Genomic DNA, 14310 nt, shown 5'->3' with positions numbered 1-14310 from the left:
TTTGAGCCCAGGTCTCCAGGTGCCTTTCAGGTTCTCCATCCAGCTGCTCTGTGGATGCAGGCTAGCTTCACCGGGGGATGAGAGACCACGTGGAGCAGAGACCAGCCCTCCCAGCTGCTCTGTGGATGCAGGCTAGCTTCACTGAGGGATGACAGAACATGTGGAGCAGATACCAGACCTCCCAGCTGAGGCTCCCCAGCCAAATGCCAGCATAAGAGGGAGGGTCTAATCTATCATTCAGCAGCCATCAGCCCACCAACTGACCACAGACATTTGAGAGCACCCAGTGGAGATCAGCCAAGCTGGCCCAGACCAGAACAGTCCAGCTGACCCACACAATTGTGGGCTTCTTAAAGTGGACATCATTTTAAGCTGCTGGATGTTGAAGAGGTTTGTTAAGCAGCAAAGCTAACGATAGCACCGCCACTGGTCATCTGAAGGAAGGCCTGTGCTCATTCTGTGTGAATTGGCCTGCGGTGGTGTAATCTGTGTTGAGGATGGTCTGACCTCTCCTGTTGTATTCCAGGGATCTTGTTCATGGATTTATAATCAAGATATAGAATTGGCTGCTTAATAATGGAAATTATTATGGTGTCCATTTGATCTCTGCCCTTTTTTGGCGGTAAAGTACCAATGACATATTTTTACCATTTTAACTGTTTTAAAACGCACAATTCGGTGGCATGAGGTACATTCATGATGCCACACAAACACTGCCACTATTTAGTTCCAGAACATTTTCATCAAATCAAATGTTTCATCAAACCTCCTGTTCATAGGCGCGAGTCCACGGTAGGACGCCCTCCACGATGCCCCGAAGGCGGTGGGGGTGGGGAGAGTGGTCTGCACCGTTCCCTGGCTCTCCAGCCTGGGGCTTCTCCTGCAGCTTCCTGGTTTCCTCTCTGGATGAAGCAGAAAAGCCCCTTACAGGGTTGGGCAAAAGGCTGACTATGGATTGGTCCTCACCTCTCATGAAACTGGAAAGGAAACCCCATAGCCATTAAGCAGCCACTCCCATTACTCTCTACAGCCCCCCATCCCCATCCCAGCCCCTGGCAACTAGAAATCTACTTTCAATCTCTATAGATTTGCCTATTCTGGATGTTTCTTTCTTTCTTTTTTTTTTTTTCCTTTTTTTGAGACAGTCTCACTCTGTCACCCAGACTGGAATGTGGTGGCACGATCTCAGCTCACTGCAGCCTCCACCTCTCGGGTTCAAGTGATTCTCCTGCCTCAGCCTCCCAAGTAGGTGGGATTACATGTGTGCACCACCACACCCAGCTAATTTTTGTATTTTTGATAGAGGCAGAGTTCACCATGTTGAACTCCTGGCCTCAAGTTATCCACCCGCTTCAGCCTCCCAAAGTTCTGGGGTTACAGTTGTGAGCCACTGCACCTGGCCTGGATGTTTCTTATAAAGGGAATCATATGAAATGTGGTCTTTTGTGCCTGGCTTCTTTCATTTACCAACATTCATCAAGGCTCCCTCCCGGTATGTGCAGCAGTGCCTCACTCCTTTTTATGGCTGTACCTTCCTAGGGCCCCTGTGCCTTCCTGGCTGCTTGGATCTGTCAGCCGTATTGGGTTGTGTGTGTGCTGATGGCTGTGACGTGCTAGGTGCCACTCTGGGTGTCTCACCTGGTTCACCTCTTTCACTCCTCACAGTCACTGATGAGCTCACGGTCATTCTCATTCACATTTGACAGGTGAGGGAACTGAGGAGCAGAGTTTCAATACTTGATCCAATGCCATGCAGCTGGCACAAGGTAGCTCAAAGATTCCAATTGAGGAGTTTCATTCTGGCACAGAGCTGTCCTGCTGGTTCCTGGATCGTGGAGGACATGAGGAGACTCTCTCTCCGGACCCTCTCATTCTCAGCTTCATGCCACCTGGGAAAAAAGCTATTGAACTGGTAGCAGTCCATTAAGCATGCACCACAGCACAGTTGTGTTATTTATTGTAAGATATTTACCATTTTTTGATGATAAGAATAATGCCCACTTATAAGAATCTAGACAAATCACATGTTAAGAAAAGAGACAACTACTGATAAAAAAAATAAGAAAAGATGTAGAAAATGGAATTGGAAAAATGAAAGAAATATAGAAAATACAGGGCAATATCTATGGTAACATAACTGTGGGGAATGGGTTGAAATGTCCAGGAGACCTGGATGAACATTAACTGGTAAAAGAATAGCCATTTAAAAAAAATTGACAAGGCCATTTTGACATAGAAGCATCAAAAACTTTCTGGTATCAGAACAGCCTTGTTAAGAGTCACTAGGTTAAAATGGTCACACTGGATGCCCAGAGAAAGGAGGGTAATATTAACGGGAGCTGTCTTTCAACTTCTACAGGGCTCGAAAAGAGGAAAATTGCACCAAATGATATGTCAGGAGTCTGAATCCCAGGCAACTTGCTCAATGCTTTTACAGGTAATATCCTATGAACTCTCCCCACCCTCTCTCTAGGTTGGTGTTGGCACCTCCAGCACATAGGCATGGGTCCATGGTGCAATGCCCTCCCCAGTGTCTTGGAGGCACGGGTCTGCACCCATCCCTGGCTCTCCAGCCTTCTGCTCTTCCTGCAGCTTGGTGGCTTCCTCTCGGGTGAAACAAGTAAACCCCTTATGTCCCTGCTGGGCTGGGAAAAAGGCTGAGTACGGATCGGTCCTCACCTCTCATGAGAAATCCAAAACAGCTCAAAGATCACGTTCTACTCATAATCTCCTCCACATTCACATTACTTGCAGGTCAATGAACGTCAGCATCTTATCTCCACCTTCTTGTTGCTTTTGAAACAACGTTCCCTTGTCCAACCCAGTGAAATGCCTTCCGAAACCAGCTCACGCTCTGGTTGCTGTCTATTTATTACTACTTCTCCTTTGCTCCCCAATGATTAAGATGGGCTCATGAAATCTATGCACATGTGAAAACAAGAATAGATCAAGAAAGCAAGACACATGGAGGGAAGGGTGCTTCCCAAGGAGCCCAGGAGATGTCTGAGCACAGGGAGAAGAGCTGCCTGGGCCTCACAGCTGCCAGAGTGAGTGCTGAGCACCCTGAGCCCAAAGAGGACTGTGTCCACTCACAGGACGGTCATGGGTTTTCCTTTATTTGTTCTCCACTGGCACTGAGGTTTCTTTTCTAAGCCACTGACCAGGAAGGCTGGGGTGGATCCAGGCCACACAGGTCATGCTGAAGTACACACACATGGTTGTGGTTGTAGGGGGGGTGTCTCTAAATGATTGCTTCATATCACAGGACACAGCCAGGGCTCTCTGCAAGGATGCAGCAATTCACAGAGCACGAAAGAAGCCAAGAGAATTAGGGGTGGAAGTGGGGAAAGGCCCTTCATCTGGGGAATGGTGGAAGGTACAGGAAGAAGGCCTAGAGAAAGCCCCAGAGAGGGGAACCATGTCTTGTGCAGCCATCAGTGCACCCATCAAACATGGAGCCCATTGGGTTTCCTTGAAAATGGATGACGTATGTGTATGTTTTTAATATCTCTCTTTTTCCTTTTTTAATAAAAAAGTATTATCATAGAGCAGACAGAGTTTACAGCCAAACATATTGCCATGCATTTTCTAAAAATAAAATAATTGCCTTTATAAAACAAGAACATAAAGCAGAGATGCTGCTCAGGGAAGGTATGGCAAGAGAGAAGGAAATGAGTCATGCTCAAACTGGCAGAACTTGGGAAGATGTGAAAGGGAAACATACAATCGTTTGCAGATGTAAAGAAGAACGGACACTATCGAGAACACAGCAGGTACATAGAGGACAGGATTGTGAAGAAAGTGAACAAAAGAAAATGGAATTAAAGAGACATTGAAAAGGACTTGAGTATGGGAAGGCAGTAAAAAGGATCCCCAATATTTGTATTTGATGAGTCTGAAGGATAAAAGAACTAAGATCATGAATGAAAAATTTTTAAATTAAAATTAAAACTTAAGAAACATTTCTGGAAAAAAAAAAGAAGACTTGAACGTATAGATTGAAAGAAAATATTGTGCCCCATAGAAACTGCATACGGAGGTCAACACTAAAGCATTTCTGATGAAAGTAACTAAAACCTGATCCCTTTCCCTTGACTCTCTTTTTATCTTTGAAATCTGACTTGAGTCTTCTTCCCAGCTAGAAGAGAGAGGAGCTGGCCTATTATGTACTTAAGGAAGTTGTTTTGTACCTAACTGTATTAGGCCATTCATACATTGCTGTAAAGAAATACTTTATAAAGTAATTTATAAAGAAAAAGGGTTTAACTGGCTCACTGTTACGCAGGCTTTACAGGAAGCATAGTAGCATCTGCTTCTGGGGAGGCCTCAGGAAGCTTCCATTTATAGCAGAAGGCAAAGAGGGAGCAGGCACATCACAGCAAGAACAGAGCAAGAGAGAGAGTTGGGGAAAGGTGCCATACACATTTAAACGACCAGATCTCATGTGAACCCAGAGCCAGAACTCACTCATCACCAAGGGGAGGGTACAAACCATTCATGAGAGATCTGTCCCTGTGGCCCAAGTACCTCCCACCAAGCTCCACCCCCAACACTGGGGATGACATTCCAACATGAGATTTGGGTGGGGACAAATATCCAAGCAATGTCACTAACCAAACTGACATGCAAATGTAAAGGCAACAGACACCTTTGAATATGTAAGAATTCAGGAAATATGGTTTATTGGAGCCTGTCTTGAAGAGACTACTAGCCAAAGAATTTTAACCAACCAACCAATGAAAGAGGAGAATTAGCTTGGAGCATTGAATCCATGTAACTCTAGGGTTCAGATATAAGGTGAGCCAGGTGTGGTGGCTCACACCATAATCTCAGCACTCTGGGAGGCTGAGGCAGGTGGATTGGTTGAGCCCAGGAGTTTAAGACCAGCCTGGGGAACATGAGGAAACCTCATGTCTACAAAAAATACAGAAATTAGCCAGGTGTGGTGGCTGGCGCCTGTAATCCCAGCTACTTGGGAGGCTGAGGTGGGAGCATGAGGTGGGAGGATCAGCTGAACCCAGGAGGGTTTGGTGATCAAAGTTTCGATGATCAAAAATGCCATGAGTCATGATTGCACCACCGCACTCCAGCCTGGGTGACAGAGTGAGACTGTGTCAAAAAAAAAAAAAAACAGACATAAGGCGATGAAAATGTTCCAGGAGAGAGGGAGCGTGAATAGTGAGGGGGAGAAGAGCGAATGGCTGGAGAACACCGTGCGGGGGATGTGGGATGGCTCTGGAGCACAGGTGGAACTGCCTTCAGGTTGGGCATGAAACATTTCTCACTAGCCGTGGGAATGGAGGCTGAGTGTGTGGGTGCAGATGCCGGCATGCGGCTGGATGTGAGGATAGACATTTGGGAGAGTTCTCTTCTGGCTGCTGCTATTTCTCAGCAAAGTCTCAGCTGAGAGTGAGGATGGGAGAAGAGGGCTTGGGGCATTGGAGGAGAAAGGGGAAGATATGAAATGGCCATTTGTGTAGTGATGTCTTATTTACTGTTTGATCATCTATTGAGGTAATTATTTCCGAAATTATATCCTTCCTTTCTCCAAGTTCCCAAGTTCCTCTTTTCCTCTTGGTAAGTTTTCTTTCTCTTTCTCTCTCTCTCTCTCTCTTTTTTTTTTTTTTTTAGAGATGAGGTCTCACTATGTTGCCTAGGATGGTCTTGAACTCCTGGGCTCCAGTGATCCTCCCAGCTCGGCCTTCCAAGGTGTTGGGATCACAGGCGTGAGCCACTGCACCAGGCTTTCTTGGTACATTTTCAGCTCTGCATGCTAGTTATTTATATGGGCTCTTGGCCTGCCTTTAGAAGTCCAGCCATGTTTTCTTTAAACATCGCTATCCCATCTTCTGTTTCTGCTACTTCTGGTGTCTTAAGTCCTTAGGGGCTGAATCTTTTTGCCATTTCTACTGGATTCTCACCCGTGTGGCCACCTCTTCTGTGCTTGGTGACCTTCATAAACCAGTGTCTGCTTCTTTTGGGTGTGTGAGAATTCTGATGGCTCAGACTGGGAAGGATTTTTCTCTAAGAGAAGCCAACTGCCTGTCTTTGAGGGTCCTGATGCTGCAGGGGCCCCAGGGCCAGCCCCCACCTGCTGCTGGCCAGCTCCCTGTCAGTGCATGCTCCGCTGGCTTGCGTCCTCAGGGAGGCCTCACCCTTCCCACTTGCCTGTAGCTCTAGGCTGGTTGTGGTCCGGTTCAGTCCAATTGTCTTCTAATTGGGTGTGTGTTTTGGAGTTGGGGTGAGGGGTAGAGAGTTGATCTTTAGGAATTTCCTTGCTTCCTGTGAGTCCAGCAATGTGTTTTCTTCTTGTCAATCCAGGACCTGGTTGTCTCTCAGAGTCTTATAGAAATGAAGGAGAAAGCTTTGTTTTTACTTTAAACCCATGAGTACCTTTTGAAACTTGTACCATGGTTCTGTATTAGCCATCCTATCAGATGAGAAACTAAAACGCACTAGTCACATGGTGAATTATAGCAACGGCACACACGAGTCAGCACACAGAACACTAAGCGATACTTTTGGCTCTGACTCTGAGCAGGCTCCTGGCTGGCCATTCTGTGCCCCCAGCCCCCGCCCCCACCCATCACACTACACGTTTTATGCAGCGACCTCGCCATTTTCTTCCGTCCCTTTACTCACATTGATTCCTTTTCCTAGAATAGACTTTTTCCTGGTCCCTGCCTTGTCTGGGGCTGCCCACTCCATAAAACCATAGCTTAACTCATGTCCTCCTGCAGCCTGTCCTTCTGCCCCCATGCCTTGCCCTCACTGGCCCTGCCCTCCGAGTGTCTCCAGGCTGGGACTTCTGTCTCCTCCTCTGTTTCCTCCAGTACTTGGGAGCTACTGTGTCTGGGCTGAGCAACACCTTCCCCTTACCTTCTCCAGGTGGTGCAGGACCCAGCCAAGGGAGGACACACATTTTGTTGGGAGAGATGAATGAATGTGGGGTAACTTCAGGGCCCCCCATTCCTTTTCAGTCTTAGCCATCTAAGATGCTTTCTGGTGCTTCTGAAACAACTGCCTGCAAAAGCAAAACATGGAATGCAGAGAGGAGTGTGTTCTGGAACTTGTCAGGCTCGGGACACCCGAGTTACTGGCATCGGGAAGGGCGTTGGCCGGAGGTGCAAGTGGATTCCCATAAAGGTCCTCTTGGTGGTGCTGTTCTGGGGATTCATGGGAATGTGGGGGAGAGAAAGGAATGTTCAATGAAGAATGAATTGTGGTTTTTGGGGGCAGAGTCAGAAAGAGCTACACTCTTCCTTTCTGGAACCCACAGAGGGGCCTCCATCCAAAGGGGAAGATGCTACATGAGTCAGCTCAGCTCTGGTCAAAAGCTGGAGCCCATTGACCTGGATTTTTATCTATTTTCTGGCATCTTGGGGAATAAACAAGGGATTATTACAGCTCTCACTCATTGCCTCTCCTTATGAAGGCTGGTGCTGGCCTAGTCTCTTCCACAGCTTCCCCTTGCAATTCTTGGGAAGGCCAAAGATTCCAGTGCACGCCTGAACTAGACAGAGGGAATGCACACAGGGCTCCTTTAGAGACGCAAATGGTTCACTTCTCTGTCCCTTTTTTCTGAGCAGCAGGAGGGTGGCATCTGGGATGGATGGAGGTCATGCTTCCTGGCTCCTGGCTTTCTATCATCTTAGCTGTTTCTGCATCTTCCAAAAGGAAGCCTTGTTCAAGCCCTTGTTGGAGACCTATCCCTATCCCTGTATTTACTGAGTCCTGTATTTACTGAACATCTTTCTGGGGCCAGGCGTGGCACTGTGCACTAAGCCTAAAAGATCAGGCTTCCCAAAGCATCCCAGGAGTGACCCAGGGATGAAGAGTCACTCATCTCAGACCAGGCCGATAGTGAGTGCCAGGCAGGCAGGTGTCTCACACCCAGCCGCAGGATCCAAGAAAGATGTCCAGGGGGAGCTGACTTTTGGGCTAAGTTTCTTCAAATCAACAGCAGTTAGCTGAGCAAACAGGGGCAGCCAGGCAGGGCAGGCAGGGTGGGTGGGGAAGCTTGTATTAGCCCAAGTCCTTTTTAGCTGCCTGTAGAGTAGGCAAGGGCTGGATCCTTTAAGACCCACAAATATGCCAAGCTGGCCCCAGCAACAGGCCTGAAAAGCTGGTTTTCTGCTCCAAGACTATTTTTTAATATGAAAATGACCATGGTATCACCTAGTTGATAGGGTTATACATGAAGTTTTATAATTCATGTTTTGTAGCTTTACTGTGGTATAATTGTCTCTAACAATAAGCTGTACATATTTAAAGTGTATAATTGGGTAAGTTTTAACAATGTCCATGAAACCATCACCAGGATCAAATGATGAACATAACCAACTCCCCTCAAAGCTTCCTTGAGCTCCTTTGAAATCTATCCCTCCATCCACCCCCATCCTCAGATAAACACTGATCTGTATCCTGTCATTATAGTTTTTATTTTCCAGAATTGTATGCAAATGGAATTATATAGTAAATATTTTTTGTCTGACTTCTTTCACATGGCATATTTATTTTGATATTCATCTATGCTATTGATGGCAGCTGGCCTGTCCCTGCTCCCAGCACTTGCTCTGATTTCAGAGCAAAGTTGAAGCCAAGCCCAGGCACAGCCACAACCCAGCCAGGAGCACGCATGCTTGGGGTGGCACTGACACGCCAGCCTCCTGTGACCTCAGCCCCTTCTGGACTTTGGGCACTGACGAGCATGGGAGGGAGGCCAGTGGGGGCCTGAGGGTGGCTTGGCCTGGGCCTGCAGATGCCCCTTGGCACAAATAGCCTGGGTGCCATGGATGACATGTAGATGGCGGCAGGAGGCAGATGGGCTTCTGGGTGGAAAGGGGTGGGTCCCTGGTGAAGCCCCACCTTAAAGCCAGGGAAGACCTGAAGCATGGGGGCTGGGCTGTCAGTTCCAGGTGGAGTCCACAGCCTGGAGTAAGAACTTATGGTGCTTTTCCCACACCCACCCATGGCTGCCCATGAACCAATCAGCACACACTTCCTCCCTTCTGAAGCCCATAAAAACCTCAGACTCAGCCAGACTTGAGCAGACTTTGGGACAACCTGACTGCAGAAAGGAGCTACCCACTTTAGGTCTCCTGAGAGCTGTACTGTCACTCAATAAAGCACCTCTTTGCCTTGCTCACCCTCCAGTTGTCTGCATATCTCATTCTTCCCAGACATGAGACAGGACCCTGGGGCCTGCTGAATGGTGGGACTGAAAGAGCTGTAACACAAACAGGGCTAAAACACACCCTCTCCTCTTGCCACATTGTGAGCAATGAGGAATGAAGAGATACGACTCTTCAGGGAGCCCAGACCTAGGGGCTGTGACATGCTCTTTGGGGCTCTGTGGTTTCTGGCATCTCCAAGCTTCTGGGCACCACCCTGTTCCCCTCATCCAGATGTGGGTGTCCATAGTGGAAGCTGCTTGTGGTGCATCTGGTCCAGCTGCAGGCTTGCATGGAGCCAGTGCCTGTGCCAGAGCCTGGAGCTGCCTGCCCTGCTGCAGCACCTAACATGTCTGGCTGTGTGCAGTGGCTAGATCCTGCACATGCTCACTCACACACCACTTGCTGCTCCACACCTGGCTACCCCTTGGCAGGCATGGGATCCAGTCTGTTAGCACAAGCTGAGTGTAGCATGCCAGGCCGAGTGGGCAGAATGAGCCCAGAGGGCCTGAGCAAAACCCAGACCAAGGTGCTCCCGACTACAGAGGCTTCTGGCTGGAAAAGTGATACCCTGAGGATCCTGTGACACTCTCATGCATATGTTCATTCCTTTTCTTTCCATTGTTAAGTAGTCTTCCATCGTATGGGTATACTGCAATTTGTTTATCTGTTCACCCGTTGATGGACATTTATTGGTTCCAGAGTCTCACTATTATGAATAAAGTTGTTATATTTGTGAGCAAATCTTTATGTGGCCATATGCTTTCATTTTTCTTGAGTAAATACCTAGAAGTGAAATGGCTATATCATATGATAGGTGTTTGTTTACATTTTTAAGTAACTGCTAAACCGTTTTCCAAAGTGGCTTATTCATTTTATAATCCCACCAGTAGTATATGAAAGTTTTAGAAGCTCCACATCCTCTTCACCACTTAATAGGCTGGGCACAGTGGCTCACGTCTGTAATCCCAGCACTTTGGGAGGCCAAGGCGGGCAGATCACTTGAGGTCAGAAGTTTGAGACCAGCCTGGCCAAAATGGTGAAATCCCATCTCTACTAAAAATACAAAAATTAGCCAGGTGTAGTGGTGGGAGCCTGTAATCCCTGCAACTCAGGAGACTGAGGCAGGAGAAACGCTTGAACCTGGCAAGTGGAGGTTGCAGTGAGCTGAAATCATGCCATTGCACTCCAGCCTGGGCAACAGAGTGAGACTTCATCTCAAAAAAAAAAAAAAAAAAAAAAAGAAAGAAAGAAAGAAAGAAAAGAAAAGAAACCCTTAATATAATCCATCTAATTTAGCCAATCTAGTGGATATATCATGGTATCTCATTATGGTTTTCTTTTGCATTTCCATAATAACTAATAATGCTGAATATATTTTAATGTGCTTGCTTGCCATCTTTTTTGATAAAGTATGTAACTAAATATTTTGCTCATTTTTAATTGGATCATTGAACTGTAGGAGTTCTTTTTACATTCTAGATTCAAGTTCATTGCTGGATATATGCTTTTTGGATATTTCCCCCCTATATTTGGCGTATCTTTTAAACTTTATAGGTCTATTTTGAAGAGCATTTTTTTTAACGCAAAAAGGCTCCAATTTATTTATTTTTTTCTTTTACATTTCGTGCCTTGTGTGGTATTTAAGAAATATTTGCCAAACAAGATCACTAGAATTTCCTCTAGAAGTTTTGTAGTTTTAGTTTTTACACTTAGGACTATGCTCCACCTTGAGTTAATTTTTCATGTGGTGTGAAATATTGAAGCTCATTTTTTTAACTTTGTATATGGTTATTCAATTTTCCTAGCATTATTTATTTAAAATATTATTCTTTCCTCATTGGTTTACCTTGAAACTTTTGGTGGAAATCAATTGGCTATATATGTCTGGGTCCCTTTTGGGCCTCTGTTCTGTTGCATTGACCTGTATGTCTATATTTACATCAATACTCTAGTTGTCTTAACTATTGTGGCTTTGTAATAAGTCTTAAAATCAGATGGTTTAAGTTGTCTGACTTTATCCTTTTTAAAAAAGGTTTCATTATTGCGTGGCTATTCTAGGTGCATTTTAATATAAATTTAGAAATTCGTTCATCAAATTTTATAATAGACCTATAGAAATTTTGATTGGGATAATATTGACTCTGTACACTAATTTGGGGAGAATTGACATCTTAGCAACATTGAGTCTTCTAATCCATGAATATAGTATATCTCTCCATTTACATAGGTCTTCTTTATTTCTTTCAGCACTGTTTGGTTGTTTTTGGTGTTGTTTGTACATCTTTTGTCAAATCTAATCCCAAGTATTTTATCTTTTTTGAAGACATTGTAAATGATTTTAAGTTTCAATGTCTTTTTGTTTGTTTTTAATATATAGAAATGTAATACATTTGTACTGACCCATATCTTGCAAGCTTGCCAAACTCACTTCTTAGTTCTAGTGGCTTTTTTGGTAAATTCCTTAGGATTTTCAATTTAGAGAGTCATTTCATTAGTAAATATGACAGTTGACTTCTGCTTTTCAAATCTATATGATTTTTATTTCTTCTCTTTGCCCTATTGCATTAGCTGGAAACTCCAATAAACATAGAATAAAAGTGTTAAGAGCAGACATCCTTGTCTTGTTTCAGAACTTACGGGGGAAGGCATCCAGTCTTTCAAAATTAGATGCGATGTTAATTTGTAGATATTTTTGTTGATGCCCTTTATCAGGTTGAGGAAATGCCCTCTAATATAAATTTGCTGAGAGTAGTTATAAGGATGAGATATTAGATCTTGACAGATGAATCTCCTGCATTTATTGAGATGATCCTATATGGTTTTCTCCTATATTTGCCAATATGGTGAATTACATTATTTGATTTTCAAATGTTAAGTCAATGTTGCATTGCTTTATAACTCCACTTGGTCATGGCATATTATCCTTTTTGCATATTGTTTGATTCAATATACTCAGATTTCTTTAAGAATATTTGCATCTGTGTTCATAATACATATTACTCTGTAGTTTTTTTGTAATACTGTCTTCTCATTTTGGTATCAGAGTAATAGTTCCCCATGTAATAAGTTGTAAAATGTTCCTCTTCTTTAGGTTATTGAAAGAATTTGTGTAAACTTGATTTTGTTTCTTTCCTAAATGCTTGGTGGAATTCTCTAGTTAAGCCAAGTGGCCCTGGGATTTTCTCTGTGAGAAGATTTTAAACAGCAAATTACATTTCTTTAATAGATATGAAGCTGGGCTATTTGGATAACCTGTTCTTGAGTGAGATCGGGCAGTTCATGTCTTTCAAGGACTTTTTCCATTTTATTGAAATTATTGAGTTTATTTATAGAAAGTTGCTCATAATATTCTCTCATAGTCATTTTATTGTCTTCAGTATTTTCAGTGATATCCTTTTTCTCTCTTATTTCTGATATTGGCAATTTGTTTTTTTCTCTTTCTTTTTCCAGATCTGTCTGGAGAGTGGTTTATGAATTTGATCCTTTTTTTTTTTTTTTTAAAGAGATGAGGTCTCACTATTTATCCCAGGCTGGTCTCGAACTCCTGAGCTCAAGTAATCCTCCTGCCCTGGCCTTCCAAAATGCTAGGATGACAAGCGTGAGTCACCATGCCCAGCCTTTTGCTACATATATTTTTTAAATAGAGGTTGCTTTAGGACTTTCAGTATAAGTCTTAAATTTATAACAGTCTGTCTTTGAGTAATATTAGACTACCTCCCATATAGCACAACCATCTTACCAAGCTGTACTCCTTTTTCTCCCTTTCCAGCCTTTGTGCTATTGCTGTTATGCCTTTCATTTCTTCATATACTTTAAGCCTCATTATTAAGCTTACTTGAAATAGTCAATTATCTTTTAAATAGTTTTTTTTTAAATAAGAGAAAATGCCTTTTATATTTATTCAATATGGACCATTTCTGGTGCTCTTCGTTTCTTTGCATACATCTAGATTTCTATCTGTTATCATTTGCCTTCTGCTCAAAGGGCTTACTTGACCATTTCTTGCAAGTGAAGGTCTGCTGACGATGGACTTCTTCAGCTTTTGTGTATCTGAAAAGGTCTTTCCTTTTTGCCTTTATTTTTGAAAGCTAATTTTTCTTGGTGGGTAAATAATTCTAGATGGACAGTTGTTTTCACTTTCAAATGTTGCTGTATTATCTTTTGGCATACTTTGTTTCTGATAAGAATTTGGTTCTCATTCTTACATTTGTTCTTCTGTACATAAAGTATTTCTCCCTCCCTTATGCTGAATGCTTTTAAAGTTTTCTCTATATCACTGCTTTTGGGCAATTTTACTATGATGTACAGTGGTTGAGGTTCTTCAAACTTCTTGTATCTGTGGGTTTATAGTTTTTATAGAATTTGGAAACATTTCAATCATAATTTCTTCAATTTTTTCCCATCTGCCTCTCCTTCAGGGACTCCAATTACATGTAGATTGGGACGTTTGAATTTGTCCCAGCAATGCTAATTCTCTGGTCAGTCTCCCCTTCCCCCATCTTTTTACTTTCTTTATTTTATTTTGTGTGGCTTGCATTTCTGTGTCTTCAGGTACACTACATTTTTTTTTCTATAGTGTAATCTACACTTCATCCTAAGCTTTAAAAAAAACTCTATCAATTCAATTTGTGTCTTCTTTTCTACAACTTCCAATGCCTCTTTTTCAATATTCTTATGTTCTCCTCTACCTTCTTTACATACAAAATATAACTTTTTAACATCTTTGTCTACTAACTCTACATACAAAATATGATAACTTTTTAACATCTTTGTCCACTAACTCTATCATCTGTGTCATTTCTGGGTCTGTTTCTATTGATTGATATTCCTGATTTTGGGTCATATTTTTCTATTACTTTGCATTCTTTTCCATTGGATGCCAGCATTGTACATTTTATTTTGTAGGTGCCGGATAACTTTATATTCCTTTACATGTTCTTGAGTGTTATCCTTGGAAGCCATTGTGTTACTTGGAAACAGCCTGATGCTTTTTGAGGTTTACTTTAAAGCATTGTCAGGGGAAACCAGGATGGCCATTGGTGTAGGGAGGATTTTACTTTGCTCTTGTGGCAATAGCCTTCTGAGTACTCTACCTGATGCCTTGGGTATTACAAAGTTTCTCTACTTGGACTGG

The 14310-nt window shown here is 43.4% G+C and overlaps 1 long non-coding RNA gene across 1 annotated transcript in view; it reads left to right on the top strand.

The window, feature by feature from the left end:
* LOC129393881 (uncharacterized) overlaps positions 1–14310 on the top strand; it is a 118885-nt gene that overhangs the window by 84954 nt on the left and 19621 nt on the right. The window contains exon 3 of the long non-coding RNA XR_008620986.2: positions 2360–2437. This is a non-coding gene — a long non-coding RNA (uncharacterized LOC129393881). The remainder of the gene's footprint in view (positions 1–2359; positions 2438–14310) is intronic.

This window comes from Pan paniscus, chromosome 15 (assembly GCF_029289425.2).
Source record: "Pan paniscus chromosome 15, NHGRI_mPanPan1-v2.0_pri, whole genome shotgun sequence".
In the NCBI taxonomy this organism is placed as follows: Eukaryota; Metazoa; Chordata; class Mammalia; order Primates; family Hominidae; genus Pan; species Pan paniscus.
The sequence above is the reverse complement of the archived record's forward strand: the minus strand, read 5'-3'. Positions and strand labels throughout refer to the sequence as shown.